Raw genomic sequence first — 10351 nt, forward strand, 5'->3', positions numbered from 1 at the left:
ATCTTTCTGCATGGAGTGTGCATGTTCTCCCTGTGCATGCGTGGGTTCTCTCCAGGTACTCCGGCTTCCTCCCACAGTCCAAAAACATGACTGTTAGGTTGATTGGTCTGTCTAATGAGCCATTCCCATCTGTACCGGGTCGGCCCGGGCCGGGTAGCCCCAGTCGGCCCGGTTGATTCCACACATCCTTGCCTTAAGCCCATGTGGGCTGATTCTACCCACCAATCAGAGGCTTGCTCTAATGGAAGGTGTGCATTTGCTGTCAGCAGTGGGTGTGTTGGCCCTGGTCGGCCTGAAGCAGACCCCCTCGAGAAGAGGGCTGAGAATGAGCCTTGGTTGGCCCGGAAAAATACCAGGCCACCCAGATATGTAAACAACCTACGCTACCCGGCCCGGGCCGACCCGGTACAGATGGGAATGGCCCATAAATTGTCCTTTGGCTCTCTGTCCAGGGTGTACCCCGCCCAATTGCCCGTTGACCGCTGGAGATTTAACCCACTTGCGGGCCGGATCCGGCCCGCGAGATGGTTGTGTAAACTTTATTTTCATACTTTACAATGTAGAGTGAAAATAAACGTATATTTGTGAACAAGTTTCTCTTGAGTATAAATAAAACAAAGCTGCGCTCAAGGCTCACCCAAGAACTTGAATCTCATCCTGAAGTTGGCCGCCACTCAGGATGTGACTTCTGATATCGATGTGCTGGTGAAAGCTAAAAGATGTAAAGTAAAATGAGTCAAATATACTTTAAGTGCTGCACGAAACTGATCTAGCCATGTGACATGTAAGCTCTTTGAATCACTAAGGAATGTTTTATTTATTGATTTTTTATTTATTTCAAATTTTCAAGTACACTTCAGGTGGTGTACTTGTACCATTTTGGATACACTGTCCTCAGACTCCAGCCTTGTTTCATATTGATTGTATTAAAACAAAGGAAACAATCTGAAGTTGTTTTTTATTTACCGGTCCGGCCCACTTGGGACTCGATTTCCCTCAATATGGCCCCTGAGCTAAAATGAGTTTGACACCCCTGCCTTAGAACTAATTAGCGCATAGTGCATTCACGGCCATTTTGCGACACTTTCACATCGGTAGAAAGAAGGGGTTATGCATTACTCATCACAATAGTCTTCAACCCCTATTTCCTGCTCGGGGAAACGCTCAAGTCAGAACAAGTCACTTTTATAATTAGTATTCATGGACTCATCCATCTTGGCTTTTGATGATTTAGCATCTACGAAAGATCATAGCACGTCTCGGCTAGTAGAAGCTAACCATTAGCATTAGCAGCTCCACCACACAGCAGAACTCCTTCAGGCTTTTGTTATTTGTGGAGATAAAACATCAACGTTGCAAAGCAAGTGGAGTCAGTGGTAGAGATGTGTTACTGTTAGCCAATCAGAGGCAAGATGTCCAAATATCTGGAAGTGATGAACAAGACTAATCCTGCCTTCTTCTGTTCCCTACCCCTCTGGCTAACTTCTGCTCGGAAACAAGAGCACCAGAGTCCGTTTTCCCACAGTGATCGACTCACAGGTCATTCTTGTATACTAGAGACCTCTGAAATTGTATTGAAATTGCATCTCACCCCTATTACGCTAGTTTAAGTGTGCTGCTGCTGCATCACTCCTGATGGGCTGAAACGTTCCAGGTTGAGAAAACACAGACCTGTACCATCTTTAATTTTGAAGCCAAATTCAAATGTTTACTGAATTTCTGGAAAATTGCGAAAATAACGGCAAACTGGCACGTCCCGGCTGATCAAGGACCAAAATATCTTTTTGGAGTTAGGGTTTTGTATTTATGAACAAAGATCGTTTGTCCTGTTAATTGATAAACATTAATACCAGCATTTGACTCCAAAGCAAGACTTTTCAGACGCCACAGAGTTCTATTGGAAAATGTTGTCTGCTCTGGTTGCAGATAGAAGATATGCCCAATGTCAAAGATGAAATTTATTACCTACTATGTTACATTTTGTCCTGCGTTTGCCAACATCTCAAACACTAGTCGGAACAGCTACTGGCACGCAGCAGAAAACATCCCATCAGCTGGTGTCCGAGTGATGAAAGCCAGTGTTTACAAAGAAAGAAAAAACTCTGACAAATTAGGTGACCTCTGATGGCCAGTCAGAGCTGTCAGCTAAAGCATTAGTGTGGCACTCGCTGCTCTAAATGTGTTTCATGGGCACAACCTCCACGGGGTGTCTCAATCTTGTTTTAGACGCAAATGTGAGGAGTGTGCGGGTGGATGATAGGCTGCCTTCTTGGGCAAACAAGAAATGCATGTAAATGTTTGTGCGAACAAGACGTCTCGGTCTATAAATGTCTGTAAACAAACAAAACAGTAAAAATATCTTACAAGAGAACATTTGTAATCCCTCCTATTCTTAGTTTGACCTGCTTTCTCAGTGATGTCCCCTGTAGTTTTGTCCTTTTGACCATTTCAGTCACCTTAGGGCTAAAGTGATGTGCGACAATAAAGAGCAGCCATTACGGACAGGGCATGCTAGTTGGGGCATGACTGTCGTGGACGTGAGATGAAAGACGTTTGTGTGGTTAATGTGTGTGAAGAAACAAGGCAGGCTCATTAAAAAACATCTCGATGCTCAGAGCAATGCTTATTCTCATATAACACATCAGTGCTCAAAATAGTCTGCAAGAGGAGCTCCTCAAAGAGGTGAATGATCAGATTCTATATTATATACATGTGGTGTAGCAAGGTGTCATCAGCCCATGAATACAGAAACAAAACTTGTTTTATTTACTAGCTACACTCTAATAGGATGATGTTTCAAAAGAAATTACCAATAGAATATAAACAAAATAGAGTTAAATTTAACACTTGGCTTCAATTAAATATCACTAAAACAGTAAAAATTATCAAATAAGTATTCCATTCTCATACATATATGTACTTATTTACTTTTGTGTACTTTAGCTTGAGGTCTAATATTTTAAAGTAACAATGTGTAGATTTTACAATTAATCTCTGGAAATATCAATCGAACTGTCGGAGTAAATCAATTAAAAGATGCCAAATATTGGCAGTTTCATAATGTATTACTAGTGATGCACCGATATGAATTTTTCGGCCGATACCGATATTAAGATCACTGTTAAGGCCGATAACCGATAATTGCCTATACGGATATGTTGACATTAATACTTCTAAAATCAGCAGATTTTGTATAGAATGAAAATCATTAAAGCAGAATTTACCATATTATGTAAACATGCCACACACATTAATGCTTCTGAGATGATTACAATCACTATGACATGACTAAACAAATACACATCACCCCCCTCACCCTCTGAAAAAGGTAAACAAATGGAGACGAGATGGAAAAAAATATCGGTTGTTAATATTATCATAACATTGGAACGCTTCTTGGTGGCTCCTGATGATGTATCTCCTAGGCAACCGGGGCGGGGCCAAGACGTCAAGGCGAGGGTACTTGGCATTGAGAAACATCCTAAGTCTCTGGGTGACACCATATTGGACGCCATGTTTCCTTCTACGGAAGTCTGTGAGGACAAAATGCATTTAATAATAATAATAATAATAATAATAATAATAATAATAATAATAATAATAATAATAATAATAATAATGATTGAACTTATATAGCGCTTTTCTAGACACCCAAAGACGCTTTCACACGCTCTCACATTCACACACTGCTAGTGATGGTAAGCTACTTGTAGCCACAGCCGCCCTGGGGAGGTCTGACAGAGGCGAGGCTGCCATTTGGCGCCGTCGGCCCCTCTGACCACCACTAACACAGGCAAGTTGGGTGAAGTGTCTTGCCCAAGGACACAACAGCAGGATACCCCTGGCGGGAGCTGGAATCGAACCCATGACCCTCCGATCATGAGGCAACCCGCTCTACCACCTGAGCTACTGCTGCCCCAATGATTTGTAACAATTGGTTACAAAATTTTCACCATTAATAAACATTGTTGCTTTACACATTTAACCTCTTCAGTCGTTGCCAGTGATGAAAGGGAATCTGATGTTCTGGTTATTTTGCTGGGGGTTGAACTCCCAGGGATTTTTGACCCTAATGGTCATCTGTTGGTATGGTCTTAATTGAACACAAAAATAATGCTTGCTTGCAGTGATTTGGGTATGCACTGCCCCCTATCGCCAGGGAAACTACACACCGTCACTTTAACATTAAAAAAGTACATAATAAACTGGAACCGGGGATAAAAGTCTGTGAATGTGTCACATTTTGGTTGGTGTATGACTTAGGGTGCAGGAGAAGGGTCCGGAGACAGGCACCTTAACTGAAAAATACTTCCACTTATTAAAAACAAAGACTCCACAGGAGAATGGGTTCTAAGATGATCTGACAGGGAGCTGAAGCATGCAAAGAGAGGATCTGACAAATGGTGTGTACACCAAAGGAACTAACCTGTGGCGTGTACTGGAGCACCAGTGGCAGTGGGTCCTTCTTGCTCATCTTTGTACGGGCAAAGAACTGAAGAATCCTTGGAGGAAGGTGATGTGGTGATTGAGAGAACCGACTTTCATCAGCTGAGTCCTACAGGGGTGGCTGTGGCCCCTCATCCCGCTGAGTCATCACAACTTAGATCTCAACTTGATCAGCAGAGACCTGGCCCTGATGTCGTGCAGGCCCCAGTGTGAATATGCCACCTTTGGCGCCCTCTGCTGTACCAACAGTGCAATCTACCGCCCCAAGTAGTGTGGCCATACGGCGGACACAGCGATCCACTGCAGGTCAGCACTCTACTGTGCACCATCTTCCTAGGCCGGTGGGTAGTTCTGAGTTGCAGGTGGTGGCACCCTCTAGAACTGGGTTAAATTTGGCAGCAGCATTTTTTACCTTGGAGTGATTGGAGTCCTTGGGATTACTAACTGTTGGGACAACGATTCCTTTTGGAGGGGTGGAATGCAGCAGGATGAAATAAGCCTGCTCCAAATTAAGTGGGTTGGCGCATTCCAGCTTCCACACACATGAGGGCGCTGTGAGTATAAAAGGGAGCTCTGCTCACTGTTGGAGTAGCCTGGCCTGCCAGACTCCTCCTCCGTTTAATTCTGCACAGAGAAAGGGTCTGGGAACTCTCCTATTCAAATAACCCCACCCCCTGAGAATTCTAACCGAGCCAATCAGCGCTGAGTATCGTACGTCACACACCCCAACGCCGAGTTTGTCATAAACATGGTGACTGAATCGGAGTTCGCTGCGGCTCTTTCCTTTGTTCTAAATGATTTGAACATGTCTTTAAAACCACGACAAGTAGAATCGCTAAAAGCATTGTCACCAGACTCCATTTTTACTACAGCTAAAAAAACTACAGCATCGCGGACGTCACACACAGCGACGCTCAGTTTCTCATAAACAATGAAGACAGCGGCGGAGTTCGCTGCGACTCTGTCCGCTGTTCTAAATGACTCAAATGTCTTTAAAACCACAAGCAGAAGTGCTAAAAGCATTTCTTCTTCTAAAAAAAAAAAGATGTTTGCGCCATTGCCAGACGCAATTTTTTTACTACAACTAGAAATCTACCGCGTCGTGCGGTAGTCGGGATTTCTGTCTTTTTCTGATTGGTCATTTTTGAGCTGCCTAGTCCCGCCCCTCAAGTGCCTCTCTGCCTGTGAGTTACCAGACTCTCTCTCTGTGCAGAATTAAACAGAGGACGAGTCTGGCAGGCCAGGCTACTGTTGGCATGCTAAGGAAACTGCTGCACTCTGGCGTCAGCTGCTGCACATTTAGTGGAATGAACCCATGTGCTTTCTGATACTTACTTCCTTGGGTGAAATTCCCAAGGTGGCGTTGTTGACAACTGTTGGCTGCTCTCTGAACAAAGTAAAAGGCTACAGTGTGTTTGGAGCATGCCATATCTAGCCCCCTCTTGTATTGCCACATTAGTTTTATTTAAATTTAGAGTTGATGTATTGTCATTAAACCGTTTTTTAATTGATATGATTCTATTTGTTTGGTTGCAACAGTAAATCTTTCACTGATTAAAAAAAGAGACGTGTCATCAGCAAACAGCCCTAGGTTATTCATACGAGATACTTTCAGATGTCAATCATATAGAAAAGAAGCAGTTTGGGACCCAGAATTGACCCCTGAGGAACACCTCAAACACAATGATTCTTGTTCTAATTTCACAAATTCTTTCGTGTCTTTAATAACTCGTGCAGAGATTCTGCTTGGTCTGATGATTTTAGGACTTGTACCACAGTTTGAAAACAATTGCTGGTAAAAAGTAAAAGAAATAACAACCAATAAATTTAGCTTGACTTAAATGTAGCAGCTCAAAACAGTCACTGCATGTTCCTAATTTCACTAGCATGTTTAAATATAGTGGAGTAACATGACCCTGGTCTATTCACTTCCTCGATACACTGGAGAGCTGGAGTTGGCAACACTAAAAAGCAATGAAATATGGTTTCACTAAACAAGACACACGGTCCCCTTGGCCTGTTAGGCAGTTTCTCCCCTCATGTTGTGTGTATTAATCACAGAAAGAAATAATAAGCAGATACCATAAGCCTTCACAGCGCTTTCGCTGCTCGGGTCTAAAATGTTCAGCTTACTCAGTTTCACGCAGAGGCACCTACACTTTACAGAATTCAGTGAGAAAAAGAAGAAACACACAGTCGTTTAAGGTCTTGGAGAAAACGCAGAGTAACATTTTGTCAGATCAGCTTCATGTCACATGTGTAGATGGTATCATGATCTGCAGGAGAGTCATCGGCTAAGCATGTCCAACTAGAGACAACCTTTTCACACTTGTCTGACACTTGCCATGTGTGCCAGCTCCTGGAATGGGATTGTAAAGACCAGTAAGAAGTTGTTGAACTCCCAGCTGTGTGTTTTCTTTTTTTTTTTTTTTCAAATTTCACCACGTTGCACCACATTCACTCATCTCTTACTCAGCCACATGCGAACCGTAACTAGATAGCTGAAAGGTAAGAAGCAAACTTTCACAAAACAATCCTCACACATTCCTGTCCAAGACCGATAATGAGGTCACAGCATTTCCACAGGCAGCAACGACCTTTCACCACATCAGCATGTTTTGGAACACACAGTTGTAACCACTCTTAACTGGGCCCTTTTCAGAGCAGCACCAGAAGAAAGGCCAGCATGTGCCTGGAGGCTTCTATTCCTATCCAGATTCAGAGAGAACGAAGACCCCATGACCGACTTTCTGCCACTCTGACACCTGATATCTGTTAGAATCTAACAACTCTCCTCACACCTCCCCAGAGATTATGGTACGGTTCTCTCATAGAGGCAATGCTGCACTTAGGTCAAGGTTCAGAACAAGATTCAACAACTGTCTTGCTGTTGAAAGGATTGTGAATTATGAAAACAACGGCTGAAGTAGCAGTTAAGTTTCCTGAACAAAAGTGGCATTGAGGCCGAAACCTAAAAAAATGTGCAAGTCTTTTTGGAAAACCAGACATTTGATGTCCTTAACAGTTGAAGCAGCTTGTAAAACTAAGCCCCCGCTTTCCTTTTCCTTTTCTGTGGCCCCTCACTTCTGGATCGCAGCCACCTTTTGAGCTCATGGGTTCTTGTCTGTAAGAGTGTAAGCTGAGATTTATTCTTGCCCGGAGGGCTTGATGGCGCTGCCACCATGTGTCTAGAGGAAGTTTTACACCCATCTATTTCTATACTACTGGAACCAACGCCTTCTTATGTGCATTTCCCCAGAAGCTTGCTTGTTTTCTAAATATGGCCGTATGTTTTCTGCGGCACTTTGAATTAGCAGTAAGAATTAGTATTTCAATTCAATTCAATTCAATTCAAAAATACTTTATTAATCCCAGAGGGAAACTGATTGCTGTAGTAGCTCAGAATAATAATAATAATCAAGTCATCAAAGAGTTGTTGTATATTACAATGGCTGTTGGCAGGAAGGATCTCCAGTAGCGGTCAGTGTTGCAGCCAAACTGAAGAAGCCTCTGACTGAAGACACTCTTCCGTTGTCGGACAGTCTTGTGAAGAGAATGCTCAGGGTTGTCCATCATGTTCTTGATTCTCTGGAGAATCCTTCTTTGCATGATCTCCTCCAGTGGTTCCACAGTTGTCCCCAGAACAGAACCAGCCTTTGTTATTAGGCTGTTGAGCCTTTTCAGGTCCCTGCTTCTGATGCTGCTACCCCAACAGACGATGGCTGAAGAGATTACACTCTCAACAACAGACTTGTAGAAGATCTGCAGCATCTTGCTACAGACATTGAAGGACCTAAGCGTCCTCAAGAAGTGCAGTCTGCTGTGTCCCTTCTTGTAAACGGCTTCGCTGTTCTTTCTCCAGTCCAGTCTGTTGTCCAGGTGAACTCCAAGGTATTTATATTCCTCAACCACCTCCACTTCTTCTCCCATGATGGAAACAGTGTTTGACTCCACCCTGTTTCTTCTGAAGTCTAAAATCATCTCCTTTGTTTTGTTCACGTTCAAGGTCAGATGATTGTTTCCACACCATGCCACAAAGCGCTCCACCAGCTCTCTGTACTCAGCTTCCTGTTCATCTCTGATACACCCGACAACTGCAGAGTCATCTGAGTATTTCTGTAGATGACAGGTCTCTGATTTGTACTGGAAGTCTGAGGTGTACAGGGTGAAAAGGAATGGTGAGAGTACAGTCCCCTGTGGTGCTCCAATGTTACTGATCGCCTGGTTTGATGTGCAGTTCTTCAGCCTCACAAACTGTGGTCTGTTTGTCAGGTAGTCTTTAATCCAGGCGATAGTTGAGGCCCCCACCTGTGTCTTCTGGAGTTTCTGGCAAAGTACATCAGGCTGGATTGTGTTAAATGCACTGGAGACATCAAAGAACATGACCCTCACAGTGCTGCCTACTTTGTCCAGATGACAGTGGGTTGGTTGAAGCAGCTGGATGATGGCATCTTCAACTCCAACTTCATGGCGATAAGCAAACTGCAGTGGGTCCTGATATGTCCTAGTTTGCATATTCAGGTGGACCAACAGGAGTCTCTCCAGGACCTTCATGATGTGGGATGTCAGGGCAACCGGTCTGTAGTCGTCATTGACTGATGGGCGAGTTTTCTTTGGAACTGGAACAAGGCAGGTTGTCTTCCACAGGACTGGAACCTTCTCCTGGGCCAGGCTGAGGTCGAAGAGGTGCTGCAGAATCCCACAGAGCTGCTCTGCACAGACCTTCAGTACCCTGGGGCTGACACCATCTGGACCTACAGCCTTGTTCCTGTTCAGTCTCTCCAGCTGCCTCTTCACCTGACTTCTAGAGACAGATAGGTGGGAGGGGGAGGTAAATGGGTAGCAGCATCTCCTGACTTGGTTGAAGACAGATTCATAGAACCAGAAGAGTCCATGACTGCATTAGAGGACAATAGAGCTGGCGTGTAACAGGAAAATGTTGGATCAGAGGAGGATGGGATGTCTGATTGGCTGGGGACAGGCGAGGAGGATGCTGGGTTTGTTCCTGAACTGAACTTATTGAAGAACTTGTTCAGTTCATTGGCTGTGTCCAGGCTGTGCAATCCTTCCTCTGCTTGAAGCCTGTGATCTTCTTCATCCCTGACCAGACATCTATGATATTGTTCCTCTGTAGTTTGTTCTCCAGCTACTTCCTGTATGCCTCCTCACTGTCTTTGATCTTGATCTTCAGTTGCTTCTGTATACTCCTCAGTAATACCCTGTCTCCTTCCTTGAAGGCTCTTTTTTTCTCATTTAGCAGATTCTTCAGTTCACTGGTGATGCAGGGTTTGTTATTAGCGAAGCATCTCACTCTTCTGGTGGGTATGATGTTGTCCACACAGAAGTTTATATAGTCAGTGACACATCAAGTCATGGCATTGATGCCCTCTTCATATCCTTGGCAGAGAGTCATCCAATCTGTGGTCTCAAAACAACCCTGCGGGGCATCTTCTTCAGCATCCTGTGACCAATTTCTCACAGTTCATCTTGTCACAAGTTGCCTCTGAACAAGTGGTTTGTATTTTGAGAAATGAAAAACAAGATTGTGTTCTGATTGTCCCAGAGGAGGTCTTGTTTAGGACATGTATGCATTCTTTACATTTGCATAACACAAAGCCAATGTCTTGTTTTCTCTGGTGGAGCAGCTAACAAACTGTTAGAAGGTTGGAAGTGTAGCAGAGAGCGAGGCATGATTAAAATCACTAGATAATAATAATAATAATAATAATAATAATAATAATAATACATTTTATTTCAACAGCACCTTTCTGAACACTCAAGGACACTTTACAGAGATAAAATACCCAACAATAAAAGATAAAACAGCATAAAACAAACAGACAGATTGGAGCAAAGAGAGTAACTATTGGAATGCTAGACGGAACAGGTGGGTTTTGAGTCTGGT

Source organism: Nothobranchius furzeri, chromosome 14 (assembly GCF_043380555.1).
Source record: "Nothobranchius furzeri strain GRZ-AD chromosome 14, NfurGRZ-RIMD1, whole genome shotgun sequence".
In the NCBI taxonomy this organism is placed as follows: domain Eukaryota; kingdom Metazoa; phylum Chordata; class Actinopteri; order Cyprinodontiformes; family Nothobranchiidae; genus Nothobranchius; species Nothobranchius furzeri.